Source organism: Bidens hawaiensis, unplaced genomic scaffold, assembly GCF_021521415.1.
Source record: "Bidens hawaiensis isolate Kalapana, Puna unplaced genomic scaffold, B.hawaiensis_p1.1 tig00037562_1, whole genome shotgun sequence".
Lineage (NCBI taxonomy): Eukaryota > Viridiplantae > Streptophyta > Magnoliopsida > Asterales > Asteraceae > Bidens > Bidens hawaiensis.
The window spans coordinates 89,446-105,135 of NW_027496550.1; the positions used below are offsets into that span (position 1 = coordinate 89,446).

General features: G+C 41.4%; 1 pseudogene; it reads right to left on the bottom strand.

Annotated features, from left to right (window-relative positions):
• Positions 1-9,098: 9,098 nt before the first annotated feature.
• On the bottom strand, positions 9,099-11,074 carry LOC143589439 (putative late blight resistance protein homolog R1B-14; annotated as a pseudogene).
• Between the last annotated feature and the right edge of the window lie 4,616 nt (positions 11,075-15,690).

Consider the following 15,690-nt stretch of genomic DNA (forward strand, 5'->3'; position numbering starts at 1 on the left):
AAGATAGAAATAACAATTACAAAAAATTCCTAAGTTCCTAATCCTCCTTGGAAGCTTCCGCCTGGGCGAGTAGTTCGTTGACATGGAGCCTTAGATCGCCAACACAGGTGACGTCGTGACAATGCTCCTCAATGTACTTCAAGATGTCAAAGGAAAGATCCTCCAATGAATCAAGATCAGCGTTGTATTTACTTTGACAATTTCACCCATGAAGCACAAACTCAGTTGGCGGGCGTCCCTCGCGAGCCATGGAATAACCCTCTTCAAAGCCTGCCTTCCGGCCCGCCCGCGAGGAACTGACAAGAAGATTGGCGAGACAGTCCCCAAGCTCGGGCCCATCCTTGATAAGGTGGACAATCTGATAACTTTACAACGTTAGCATGGCAGTTTAAGGAAAGGAAAGTCGTAGGCTAACTCGAACATTTACCTTGGGAATGCCGAACTTGAGAAGCCAATGCCTCTTGTCTGTTGCAGCATCGTTGGCCTTCTGCAGGCCGTCATTCTCGTCAGAAAAAGAGGAGAGGCGCTCATCCTTCTCCTTCAGCTCAGCTTGGAGCCTCCGGATCTCCTCATCCCGGGCGGATAGGGACTTATCCTGAGCATCAACATGACCCTCCAATGCTTTTTTTGTCTTTAATAGTTTGTAAGGCAGCGTCCTTTTCCCTAGCTTCCGCCTAGCAACATCCTTATCTTCTTCAGCCTCTTTTAGAAGGCGATCAGCATGTGCCAAATCCATCTCCCCGGTGGCCCATCCCTCAAACATCTCACGCCCAGTTGACAACACATTAGCTAGATGATAGCTAAGTGTTTGAGCCAAGCTTTCCTGTGTATGAGAGTGGACGCGATCATGCTCGGCTGGGGGGGAGGCAGTGCTCGAAGAACTATAGGCAAGCACGCGGGTTAGAAAAAATCGTGTCGCAGATTATTTGATCACCTAATTAATTAGGTGACATTTAAATAGCTTAGCGAGCAACACAAAACAAATTATATAACTATTACAAATATACACACTGTGGCCTAAATACCCGGTACGATCTTTTACTTATTGTGCTTTATATTATATTTGTTATATTATTATTGTTAGCTAACCAATGCCAAATGGGCTGGGGGTTGTGGAGGTAACCCTAACCGGGCCCAGCCCATTAAGGTTAGGGTTTCATGATGGTAGCCATGGGATCCCTTCTTGGTCTCTTGGCCTCCACATATTTTTGTATCTGTAAACAAGAGGAAACTCTTAACAGTCACCTCCACTTCCCCCATATTTCCATGGCAGATCTCGAGCAACCGTAGAAGAAGACGAAGTCGTGGTTCGTTCATCTCGAAAACCGAGGAACATCGTCATGGATGCGGGTCAGATTCATTTCGTGTTTCTTCATTTGCGCCATCCGTGGGACCGGCAACGAACCACACCTTGATTTTCGTCTCGGTTCTCAAATCGATCCATGAAATATTCCAGATCTAGGATTTTTTCCTCTCTAGAAAAAATCCAGATCTGGAAGTAATTAAAAATATATATATAAACTACCTAATTCGGATAATCAAGCCTCCGGATTTGTGATGGTTTTAATTTGATTCGGATGGTCAAGCCTCCGGAAAATACTTCCAGATCTGTTCAATGGAAGCTCAAAAAAATCCATAGATCTGGAAAACGCTTCCAAATCTGTTCGATTTAGCTCATAAAAAGATTCACAAATCTAGAAGGTCGTTTTAGATCTGGAGTCATCAGCTCGTTTTAGAGTGCAAAAACAAAAAAAGAGTTTGGGATTTTGTCTAAAAAACATACCCCCCATCTTTCCAGCTTGATATCAGGATCTGTGACTCTAATAAAAAATCCCAATCTAGAAATTATAGTCATCATCCATATAAAAATATCATGAAAAAAAGATGAAGTACAACTGATATAGCCTCTTATACAACTCAATTTTTGGATGGTCCCTTAAAAGAAACATCTTCTAAAAAGCATGACACAACATCATGACAACCATGGCCTGCGGTATACCACCACCATTGTAACAACTCAACTCCAGAGAATTTGTCTTTTGTGGAGTTAGTTTTTACGATATCACCACCGAATTGACGTAACGTCATCCCTCCGTTAAATGAAGGTTCCAGCATGTCATCTCCGCAAGACGCCGTGCAAGTCATGGCAGACCGATACCAGATACCGCGGGTTAATAGTGAACCGCGTGTACACTTTGGCGCACCAGGTTTACACGGATAAATTCCGACCACCGCGGCTGGTTCGCGCGGATAAACTCTTCCACTACAAGTCACATGCGGGTACAGATTGATCAACGGCGGTTACCGCGAAAGGTTCACGCAGATAGATTTTGGCTACTGCGGGTCACAAGCAGATTCAGGTGAAGCCAACTCCGGCCACATGCGCGACGGCGGACAAACAAATAGGGGAACGCATGCTACATCATTGCATCCTAGCGGGAAGAGATGTCAACCTCGGCCTCCGGTGGGTTACCGTTCATGGCGGGATTGCAAAGACTCCGCCGCCAAAGATCAAAGCTCCGTCATGCATGCGCCACCGGATATCAAGTCTTCGCCTCCATGCATGCACACTGCCAGGGTCAAGACTCTGCCGCCATGCAATCATGCTCCGGACCAACACTCCGTCGCCCGTCAATCCATGCGGAAACTACCATACGGGTCAAAAATAGTAGTTTGAGGTCGGAAGACGACATCAGACCCTTGTTTCATGCAAAAACCTCATGCGGGTCGGAAAATGACACCATGCGGGTCAAAAATAGTATAGTATGAGGTCGGAAGACGACATCATACCCTTGGTTTCACATGAAAACCCATGCGGGTCAGAACATGATACCATGCGGGTCAGGAGACGACACCAAGCAGGTCAAAAATAGTATAGTATGAGGTCGGAAGACGACATCATACTTTTGGTTTCACAAGAAAACCCCATGCGGGTCGGAAGACGACACCAAGCGGGTCAAAAATAATATAGTATGAGGTCGAAAGATGACATCGATACCCTTGGTTTCACGCAAAAACCCCATGCGGGTCGGAAGACAACACCATGCGGGTCAAAAATAGTATAGTGTGAGGTCATGCGGGTCGGAACACAACATCATACCCTTGGTTCCACGCGGAAACCACCATGTGGGTTGGAAGACGGCGTGCCCTTGGTTTCACGCGTAAACTTCATGCGGGTTGGAAGACGACACCATGCCCTTAGTTTCATGCGGGTCGGAAGACGACCCGTGCCCTTGGTTTCACGTGGAAACCACCATGCGGAAACCGCCATGCGCGTCGGAAGACAACACCATGCCCTTAGTTTCACGCAGAAACCGTCATGCGGGTCGGAAGACGACACCACGTGCAACAACAATAGTTTAGTTTGAGGTCGGTTCGTGCGACGGCGGGTAACGTAAGAGCTCCGCTGCGCCAAAGAGAAAATTGTTGTATTCGAGAGTACCTTCTAAAATTTTCGTATGATTCAACACCGCGAATCTTCTGCACGACCCGTTCGTGTAAGCCGCGAGCACTTTTAGGGATACCCGCATGACCGGACGACTCATCAGCAATATCCACGGGAGGTTGTTGGTTAAATCTTGACGGGTAAAACAGTCATGGGTTATGAGTCTTCGTTTGCATGAAATAAGCTAAAGTTTAAAGGGATACAAGTCTTTGTTCACGTGAACAGTTGCATGGATGGACTCTTGAAGACTAAAGTATTTGTTTGTGATTTTATTTAATGTTTTAGTTAATTGTTTAATAGATAGAATTGGTGACTTGTTTGACCGGATCACTTGGAAGTTTACGTTAGAGATTGGGTCATTTATAGTACCTTTTCTTTAGGTGTAGTTAGTAGGTGCTAGTTCATTTGCTATTTTCTTGCTACACGTTGCTTTTGTAAAGGCTATTTATAGTCCTTTGGTGTGTTGAATAAAGTATGCCTTTTGTTTTACTACTCTTTGCAACTTTATCGCTTCCAACAACATATTCACTCTAATAATAACATTCATCTTCTTTTTTCTTCTTCATGTAGCCTGATCAAGTTGTTTCTATTATAATTTTATTAAGGGGCCTGAACCAACATTTGGTATCACAGCCTAGAGCTCGTGTGAAGACGGAGAATTTTGCTGAGAAGACGAATGGTTCTTTGTGAACCAAAGAAAGAAAAGATCGATCTGTGTGATCGAGCGAACTGGAGGAAACAAGAACGCTACCCTAATCTGTGTGATTCGAATTGATACGACCTGTGTGAGTCGAACGAGCTGCTGTGTATGAAGTTGAGTAAAGACCCACGTGAATCTTTGTGATTTAAGGGCAGTTCTGTATGAACATAAGAGAAGAAGAAGGAATCTGTGTGATTCCTTGAAGAAGAATTTGTGTTTTTTCAACCAGTTGTGAAGAATCCAGTTTGGAGTTTTAAGAAGCTGCGCGAGAAAGTTGTGTATCTGTGTGATACAAACCGAAGAAAAAGGTTGTGTAATTGTTTTTGAAGAATAATTTGGAACAGACGCGAAAGGACGAGATGGCAGAAAAGGGCGGTTCAAGTGCGATCGTTCCGGCGAGTAACCAAAGCAGCATCCCGTTACAATGTCCGAGGTTATCGACAACCAACTATACGAGTTGGTCAATCCTGGTGGAATCGATCCAACAAGCATACGGTTTGTGGGACACGATCACAGGTGCTTCCGAAGATGAGAAGAAGAACTTGATGGCAAGAGCATTTGTGTTTCAAACCTTACCCCAAGATGTGTTACTTCAAGTGGCGAAGAACAAAAACGGAAAGGACGTGTGGGAGGCGATTCGTTACGATATTTGGGAGCCGACAGGTTTAGAAGGCAAGGCTTCATACTCTTAGAACCGAGCTACAGTTGTTGAAGATGACAGAGTTTTCGGGCAAACTAAGTGAGATTGCCACAGAGTTCAAAAGTCTCGGGTCTAACTTGGAGGATGAGGTTGTGGTAAGAAAACTGTTAACTTCTGTTCCTAAAAAGTTTTTGCAAATTGTTGCTTCGATTGAGCAGTATTCGGAGTTAGAAAGAATGTCACTTAAGGAAGCGGTGGGTAGGTTGAAGGCCTATGAAGATAGGATTAAAGTTCATGATGAGGAAGATAATGATCAAGGAAAGTTATTGCCGACAAAGGAGGAGTGGGGAGAGAGAACAAGGCGTGGTGATTTTGATAGACAAGGACGAGGTTGCGGTCAAGGTAGAGGCCACGGAGGTGTTGGTGGAGGACGAGGTGGCCGGTTCCAACCAAATGAAGACCGAAAGGAACAAGGTACGAGTCGAGATAAAAAGCACATTAAATGCTACAATTGTCAAGAGTATGGGCATTATGCGTGGGATTGCCCGAAGAATGAACCGAAGGAAGAAGCTCTTAATTTTACTTGAGATGATGATGATGATGATGATGATGATGAGTCATCTCTATGTTGAAGATGGAAGCAGGTCATGATTAAGGGGGAGAATGTTGGTTTAATCTTGACGGATCAAACAGTCATGGGTTATGAGTCTTTGTTTACATGAAATAAGCTAGTGTTTCAAGGGGTACAAGTTTTTGTTCACGTGAACAGTTGCATAGATGGACTCTTGAAGACTAAAGTATTTGTTTGTGATTTTATTTAATGTTTTAGTTAATTGTTTAATAGATAGAATTGGTGACTTGTTTGACCGGATCACTTGGAAGTTTACATTAGAGATTGGGTCATTCATAGTACTTTTTCTTTAGGTGGTATTTAGTAGGTGCTAGTTTATTTACTATTTTATTGTTACACGTTGCTTTTGTAAAGGCTATTTATAGTCCTTTGGTGTGTTGAATAAAGTATGCCTTTTGTTTTACTGTTCTTCGCAACTTTATCGGTTCCAATAACATATTCACTCTAATAATAATATTATCTTTTTATTTCTTCTTCATGTAGCCTAATCAAGTTGTTTATATTATAATTTTATCAAAGGGGCTGAACCAAACAGAGGCTTCCACGGCACCAGTGTGACTCATTCGCCGTACCCGAGCATCATTCGCAGTACCTTTCCACAACACCTGCATGTCTTCATCCGCGAGTTACAACCGAGAAACTATGTGTACAACACTTATGACTGATGCACTCAACTTTGCATGGAGCATTATATAGCTTGATTTTGCATGGCACCTTTTGAAGGGAACAACTTCTGAGCATTTCGTGAATCTTTGAAGGCAACAACTCCGGCGTACCAAAACACCGGTTAGGGATGACCAGCATACACCGCGGGACTAAAACAAGGATACAAGAAAGCTCCCAAAAAGCTTAGGCGGATCAACAATCCGCCACCATGCATGCGCGCTGCCTCGGATGATGCATTCCCCCGCCATGCATGGGCCCCGCGGTTCAACTCCACGCTGCCATGCATGCGCCGCCACGAATGAATAATCCCCCGCCATGCATACGCGCCACGCGAATGTTACACTCTGCCGTCATGCTTGTGCGGCGCTGCAGATGATGCACTACGCCTCCATACATCATGCGCGCCGCCGCGCGTCAACACTTCGCCGCCAACACGGAAGCATGCAGACAAGCTCCGCCACAGTGGGTCATAGGCTCACTCCCGGATGAACATCCGGCCTCTGCGGATGGCATACCCACACCGGTGACTCAAAGCACCGCAGCAGGCCGCGTACAAGTTATGGCGAGTCAACTTTGCCACCACGAGCGCACTTCGTCGATTGATTTCCGACCAAGCGCGGGTCACGGGCAAGCTCCGCCACACCAATTATCGACCAACTCAGGTCACTATAGACCACATGCGCACATCGGCGGTCCAGATTCATCCGCCTTAGACTCTCGCGCTTCGGCGCCCAAAAAATTGATCATGGCGACCCACATGGCGGTTCTGACATGCGCGAAGCTGAAAGCCGAAGGCTACGCAGGACCCGACCACAGCCAGTCATTCCACTATGATGTATCATACTCACTCATCCTCGCTGTACATACCTCCCAAATTTGCAAATTTATGCGGAGGTCTCTTTGTCAAGAAGAAACACAAACAGCACATGTATATCTTGAATAATAATGTGGTGGAAGAAGCAAAAAATCAAAAGTGGAATTAATTATCATTTTTAATAATGGCCCTAACATATTTATAACAAAGAAAGGGTTTGAGTTATTGGCATTTTACCACCCTCAGGTTACTTTATACATAACAAAAGTTGGAGTCAATTATAAAGGAGCTCTTGCGTTAGAGGCGCGTCACATTCGAGTCAGAGGCGTGGAATTCTCACGGCAAAGTCAAAAGAAGTCTTGCGTCAGAGGCGCGGAAAACCGCGTCAGAGGCGTGAATTCTCACGGCAAACTAAAAGAAGTCTTGCATCAGAGGCGCGGAACACTCGCATCAGAGACGTGGAATTCTCACGGCAAACTAAAAGAAGTCTCGCATAAGAGGCGTGGAACACTCATGTCAGAGGTGCAGAATCATTGCGACCAAGTCTCGGAACGCCAACAGTAGCACAAGTTTGGTTAATAGTTCCTCAAGTAAATGAATTACTTCACAAGTTTTTACAACAACCTAAAACATTTCGCCTATATTGATTTTGGTTTGTATAACAAACAAAATAAAACAAAACGAAAAGTTTGAGTATATAAGATTTGCATGAAAAAATTGCACAAAAAGTTATTAAGTGCTTATATTAATGTAAAACATATGGCTACGCGCCAAACTTAAAGGTTGGAAATCCTTATAAACTCGTACGGCTACACGACGAATATTAGGTTGGGCACACCTCATAATTCGCCTAAGGATGGAAGACGTCCGAATATTAGGTTGGGCACACCTCATAATTCGCCTGAGGATGGAAGACGTTCGAATAATAGGTTGAGAATCCTTATAAAACTACATGGCTACGCGCCAAATATTAGGTTGGGCACACCTCATAATTCGTCTAAGGATAGAAGACGTCTGAATAATAGGTTGGGAATCCTTACAAACCTATATGGCTACGCGCCGAATATTAGGTTGGGCACACCGCATAATTCTTCTAAGGATGGAAGACATCCGAATATAAAGGTTGGGAATCCTTATAAACCCATAGGGCTTCGCGCCGAATACAAGACCGGACGCGCTCTGTTCCGCTCAACACGCCATCATGATTAAAACCTCTTACAACCTGAAGCAAAGTAGACATATATACAAAAAAGTACATTTGGGAAGCACCGAGTCGGAAAAACCGTACAAGAACTCCTAATAAGTCCAGAACTCCACATAACCGCTTGCACGAGCAGCACTGGACTGGGGGACTTGTGGAAGTAGGGTCCTAAATATCCGGTACGACCTTTTACTTATTGTGCTTTATATTATATTTGTTATATTATTACTGTTTACTAACCAATGTCCAATGGGCTGGGGGGTTGTGGAGGTAACCCCTAATCGAGCTTGGCCCATTAAGGTTAGGGTTTCATGATGGTAGCCATGGGATCCCTTCTTGGACACTTGGCCTCCACATATTTTTGTGTCTGTAAGCAAGAGGAAACTCTTAAGAGTCACCTCAACTTCCCCCATATTTCCATGGCAGGTCTCGAGCAACTGAAGAAGAAGACGAAGTCGTGGTTCGTTCATCTTGAAGACCAAGAAACATCGTCAGGGATCCCGGTTAGATTCATTTCGTGTTTCTTCACTCACTTTCGAAAGGCAGATCCAAACAACCCTAAATACAAATTTACATCACTGGTTTATTTATTTGTTACAAAAGTCCACCATAACCAATTCAGTCAAAATTTTATCATAAACTTTGATTAATCTCTAAAACATAATATAATGAAAAATGAAGCAAAAATAAAGAATTACATGTATATTATGGAACTGAAACTTACCTCTTTCAACCGTCATAAAAATTGAAGCAAAACACCTTGAATCAACAGTCATAAAAATTGAAGCAAAACACCTTGAATCAACAGGAAATCTACCAATCAAAGACGCCAATCTTTAGGTCGTAGTTTCCCAAATTACGTTTCTCTTTTTCAATTCTTCTAACCGATTCACCAACCGAGTGCCTACAGTACATGACTTTGGGGGGGGGGGGCTCAAGATGGAAGTAGGAGAAACTTCTAATTGTTTGAGACTCGGAAAACTTGAACTATAAGCTTCCCACTATTTGATATCTAAATCCTCAAGTCTCAAGAACTTTAGTTGTCGATGCTCCTGACCTCCTGTGCTCCAACAACTTCCCACAAAGGCATTGGCTCTTAGTTTTAGAACTTGGAGATTAGGTAACGACTGGATGATTGACATATCACTCAAATGTAGACGACAGTCATGTAGTTTAAGTGTTTTCAATGTTACTGGGAATGTAATGTGATTCTTCAGCTCAACTTTGGGACTATCATGCTCATTTGATTCAGCTATTTCTTACTCCCAAGTTAACTTAAGCTTTTCGAGATAGGTGAGAGACTGGAAGTCATTTTCCTTTTGTGAGGTCGTATAGCATTTAAGTTCCTTAATGCATGGAAAACAGTTTTGAGAACTATCTACCCCATCTCCCAACATCACTTCTGAAATAGTTTGCAACTTCATTGGTTTTTCAATAGAAGGAAGATAAAAGGACGACTTGAATACCCGAATTTCATCTGCTTTTAAAGGAGGATCATAACTCCACAAATGCCTTAGGTTTACTAAAGCCGATATGTTACTCGGTAAAATGGCAATATAGTGACGTGCATTATAAACAAGTGTTTGAAGGCTCCATAAATTGCATATTGATGAAGGGAAATCTCTTGATGAATTCCAAATTGCAAGATACGTCAAGTGAACTGGCAATTCTATGCCTTCGGGAAAATCTTTCACTTTATAGTGTTGTAGATCCAACACCCTAAGTAGTGCAAAGGAACAAAAATACTTTGCAATGTCATTACTCAAGGACCTAAAATCACCAAAGCACAAAATCGTTCGAAGGTTTTGAACGGAGCCTAGAATGTTGATATCTTTATATATGGACACACGAACTGGATTATATGGCGGTGTAACAACATTAGAAAATTGAGAGGACAATATGGCTTCTGTTTGAAGGATGAATTGTTCTTCCTTTGCTTTTTTCCAACATACTTCCCTAACAAGATCATGCACTCTACAAGCTTTGACAACTCCACTAGAATAACTCGTGTCTGCTACAATTACAAGATTTCTGTCAATTAGATCCGTCAAGTAACCCTCTGCAATATCTTCCAACCTTTTATTTCCATCTTCTTGAAGAAACCCCTCAGCTACCCATAACCAAATCAACCATCGTACTTGAAACTAGCTCGTAGTCTTCTGGGAAGAAGCCAAGATAAAGAAAGCAATCCTTCATATGGAGAGGAAGATTATTGTAACTTAAACCTAATGTTTCGAGGCATCCATTATGGTCACCAACAACATGCGCCGGTCCTCTTAGCAATTTCCACCCAAAACTATTCGCTCCATGCTTGTTTTGCTAAAACTCACTGCAATAACAACCACCACAAGTGGTAATCCTTGGCAATTCTCTACTATTTGCATTCCATGTTTTACTGACCATTCGGGACGCTCATTACCACGGAACACCTTCTGACACAACAACTCCCAACTTCTTTCTTTGCTCATATAACCCAAGTGATGAATGAGTCCATGTGAATTTGCATGGTTAGCAACTTCAGTGAGGCGGCTGGTGAGTAGAATTCGACTTCCATTGTTGTTATGGGGAAAACTAACTTCAATTTATCCCATGTTTCTACGTGCCAGATTTCATCAATCACAATCATGTATCTGTTAGCCATTAGCTTTTTGTGCACCAATTCACGGAGTCGAGACTCACTAGCCTCTTCAAGGCCTTCTTTAACATCAACAGACGCCAAAATTTGAATCAACACACCCCGCTTATCATATGTTTGAGACACAGCAACCCATGCAAGCACATGGAAATGATGCTTAACATAACCATCATTGAACACTATGGTCGTGAGGGTAGTCTTTCCTATTCCACCCATTCCAAAAATAGAGACAACATTCACCTTCTTTTGATCTTCCACAAGCTTGTCTCTTATCAAATCAACATCACGATCAACCCCGATCACAATTTCATCCAATAGTTTCATTGATCCTTTCGAATTAATCGGAGCAGAGGCAGACTTAATTTGCCTTCTTTCAGGTCTTGTAGATGAATCCATAATCTTCACGCTCATGAATTCTACATTGACAGAGTTTAATGATCTTCTAACCTCATCAAGATTTAAGGTGTGATTAAAGTCCTTAGATGTATGTTGAGCTAATTTCCACTGGTTAACGTTGAATAGAAACATATCGACAATATATTGTGCCTCTTCTACTGCATCTGTGAATCTTTTCTTCAGATCATTAACTTGTTCGAGGTGGTGTTGATGTTGTTGTCCGATGAGAAGGGCTTGCATCACGGAGCCTAGGTCGTCATAAAGAAGTTGGAATTGTGGCCTTTCAAACGTAATTAAGGGGTTGTCGATTAACGGATTGTCGTGGCAGTTAATGAGCTGCTTCAACTTCTCCATGAACATCTGGATACCAGCGGCTGCGTATGCCATCTTTTTAATAACTCGTCGGAGCAAACAGTAGTTTCTTTTACGGGATCTGGATTCTGGTCGACGACTGGATAAGGGGTGTGGAGCTTGGAGGGAAATGAGACCGAGTCTCTGGTATACGTTTTATGTTGACGGTTTCTTTTAGCTAGTGTTCACATAATTAATATATTAATATATTCAAAGTAATCTTGTGATTTATATAAATAAATATTTAATAAAATTATTTTTGCTGTCTATACAAACATACAAAGTTATGGAGATGATATGTTGTGATGCACGAAGGTACGTGGAATTAGTTTTCAATTTCTTTCACTTTCAAAAGGTTTTTGTTTACAAGAACTCTTAAGAAATAATAACAATTCTCAAACCTATATGTTAAAGAATAATTGGAGCAAAGGAGTGGTACTCTAACGATACATGGTGATTTTCTTTAAGAAAGGTCGTTGCTTGAGTCTTGTTGATGACAATATATTGTTCGCGAGTCAAGGGTTTTACCATAGTGAGCCTGCACGTGGTTGGTTTCCCTAAGAATTCGTGCGAACCGGATCACCAGTGACGTCTGTAATCATGGACGTGTGTGGCCTTTTGCCAATGAGTATCATTGGGTGGCCATTGGTGATTGGTCGTTCAAAAAAGAACCAGAATAATAAGTAAATAGTTTAAGTTCATGAAGATGCAATGATACAACTACACAAACAAAATGATTTATAGTAGTTCGGATAACCGATCTTATCTCTATCTACTAATTGGTGTTCAACCAAGTGTTGTTTGATAACCTCTTAATGATTCCACTAAGAGTTTACCTCTGAATCAGTCAAAGGCAGAGTGAGTTTCTTTACACCTCTTAATGGCTTAGAGAGCCTCTTAATGGTTAAGCTTTAGAGACATACTGAATGATTCATAGGGTAGTAAAACTACCGCAAGCCAAAGAAATTATCCGCGGATCACTAATGAAACACGCGGGTCATCAACAGACACCCGTGGGAGGAATCTGCAGATCGCATAAGGAACCTCACACAAGGGAGATATAGTAAAAATTTCTCACATGATAAGGAAGAGCAGTTGTAACAAATTTGGATGCTCCGGTTATTGTTTCATTACCACAGGTTTCTTTGACACCTTCGGAGGTGGTTTCTTTATTTGTTAAGTCGACGGTTATGACTACTTCTGGTGTGCCTAAGACTTTTCCACCAGTGTCGACTTCGTTGCCGATTCTGTCTATAGGTGTCGATATTCCTCCACCCTACATCTATACAGTGCCACAGGTTCTGGTGAATTTTGATGCTTCTCATTCTGACACTAAGAGAATTGTTAAACTAGAACGAGTGGTGGCTGAACAGTCTAACACTAATCATATTCAAAATGAAGCTATTCATCATCCGATCTCTGAAAATTAGCAGCAGTAAGCTCTTTTGGTAGAACAGACCAAGGTTATAGATGCTCTTAAGAAGTTCTAAGCTTCTTAAGGGAGATTAGATGTAAAGAAGACGCATTGAAGGGTGTTAGGCGTGATGATACTGACAATGATAATAATGCATCGAAAGGTGCAGGTGGTGAAATGCCAAGCACTTCACAAGTTCTTGGTACTCAAGCTACAACTTAGGGGGAATCAGGTGAACCACGTTCTGGTGTTGTTGGTGATGATACGGTGATAATTGATGAAGAGTTTGGTGCACTTCAAGACTTAGATGATGTCGATGCAATGTCTGAAGTTAATGATGAGTTATAAGAGGGAGAGATAAGAGAGATAGGAGAGCAGATTGTTTAGATGAGTCATTGGAAGAAAGAGAGATTGCTGAGGAAGGGGTGGAGCATGTTATACCGTCTCCTATTCGTGAATAAATTTGGATTAACACTGATGGTGGTGAATTAGTGGATTTTAATAAGATTTCTAAACGTGTTGAGGAAGAGAGTGAGGAGTTTGATTGGGAAGAGTAGCCCAAGTGGAAAGAAGGGTGTGCTGAATGGTTTGTGAAAAGAAATAATCCAGCAGTTCCTCCCTCGTTTAAGAAGTCATATAATATCAAAGGGGTTTTGTGAATCGAAGAAAGGTATTATTAATTGGATTTATGATGACAAGTTGAAGTTGTTTGTGTTGAAATGATATGATGGGGTTCAGTACTTTCCAAGGTTTTTATAGTCATTTAATAATTTTCCTGAGTGTGAGGTAAAGGATTTGACGAGAATGAACTTGATCAACCAGGGTAAAGATAACTTTGCAGACTGGGTCAAGAAGATAATTTGGAAAGCAAGTTGTGAAGGACAAGAAGTTTTACTCTGCTCAAGCCTCAGAAAGGAAAATTTGTTGAAGATGTTGATAAAGGTGTAAGGTCAAACAAGAGACCATGGATGATGGTAAAATACAAACCCGTTCGATGCTTGGAAAAATATACCGTTGAAGCCGATGACTCAAGATGTATTAAAGAATATGAAATTATGGGGTATTGATAGTGAAACGACTAAAGTAGTGATGGAGGATGAAGACGAGCAGGAGTTACTGAGGGTGTATGATCCAATGCACTTGGTGAATCTTTCTAAATCTAATTTGCAGGTACTCAATGATATCAAGATTTTTTATATTCCGGCATGGAAGTCAGAGGGGAAGAAGTTTCAGCGAGTTGTTTCAGTTTGTGTGAAACATGGAGTGCATGTTGGAAGCTTTTCTTAAACATAGTGTTGGATTACAGACTGAAGAGAAACAAGAAACAAATGAAGCTACTGCCAAGGTGGAGTCTGTTGGTGCATTTTATTGTGTCAGTACTTCATAGGTTTATTGTTAGTCTTGTCCGTAATAAACAATATGTTTTGTTTTGTGTTTTCTGTTTAAACGGCTTCGTGATTAGCGAAGTTATGGTTTAAGCGAAGTTGCTTAACTTTGCTTATTATGTAAACAGGCGAAGATGTGTAATTTATAAACACATCTTCGGCTTAGGGTTTTATAATCTTTTAGTCAGCCGTCTTCCAGAGAAATTGTGTAAGGTGCTTGTGGTGTATTGAAAGACACCGAGTTGTTATTCAATACAAAGAAATCCTTTGATATATTATCTATTGTTCATGTTTACTACTAATACTAGTAATCAAACACATAGGGGATTCTGCACCCTTTGAGTTTGTGATATCTTCTGTAGTTATCTATTCCAGACCTACACTCTATTTATAGGTTGAGCCAGGTAGCCTGACATGGCCCAGTGATTCACTAGCACGACCCCGTGATTTGAGATTTGCATGCGCATTTAATGCTTCTTAGGAAGTACATTTGAAAGCTGGACACCGAGGTGTGGAAAGGGAAACACGGCCCCGTGTTTCATGTGTCAGGACTATATTTTTGTCTTATCTATGACAGCTGGACACTGGGGCGTGGAAAGGGAAGCACGTCCCCCTGTTTTGAGGTGTCAGGACCACATTTTTTGTCTTATTCAAGAAAGGTGACCACGGGAGCGTGGAAATGGAAGCTCGGCCTCGTGTTTGAGTGTCAGGAAGTTTGAAATTTGGAAGTTGGACTTGATAAATACTCCAAAATGGCGAATATACTCGAATAAACTTGATTATAACACATAATTGAGTTGGTTTACCATGAATAAACATAAAACCACACAATATAAATAACATCCATAGATTTATTAGTTGAATAACGATTCAAAATACAATATGTCACAGAAAGGATGCTATGTGAGTAGTTTCCTATTTTATCGTCTAATCTTCAAAACACAATATGGGACACGGAGCTGTTTAGTTATGTTATAACCCATGACCCGGTTTTCATGCTAGAACAATGACTCGGTTTCTTCTCAAATAAATCCATCTTCATATGACAGTAAGACTTTGTAAAATTTAGAAAAATAAATTATTGTGTGATACAAGACTCAAACTCAAGATCTTATCTTTCAAACTAAAGATGCTTACCAACTCCACTTAATTGGCAATTGTGTTGGATTTTATGAATTATAAATGATATATTGTTAATTCACTTACCAACTCCATTTAGGTCAATATTCAATATTGTATTCAAAGATGTTTTTACATTTTTATGAATTGTAAAATTTTGTTTATCATTATTTATATCTTATAAATCCATAAGGTATGTTATCATGTATATTATTAAATTTAACTTTATTGTTGTTTTTAACCACCCATGTATCACATTGGCGGTATCCTAGTTATTTAATTAAAAAAAGATA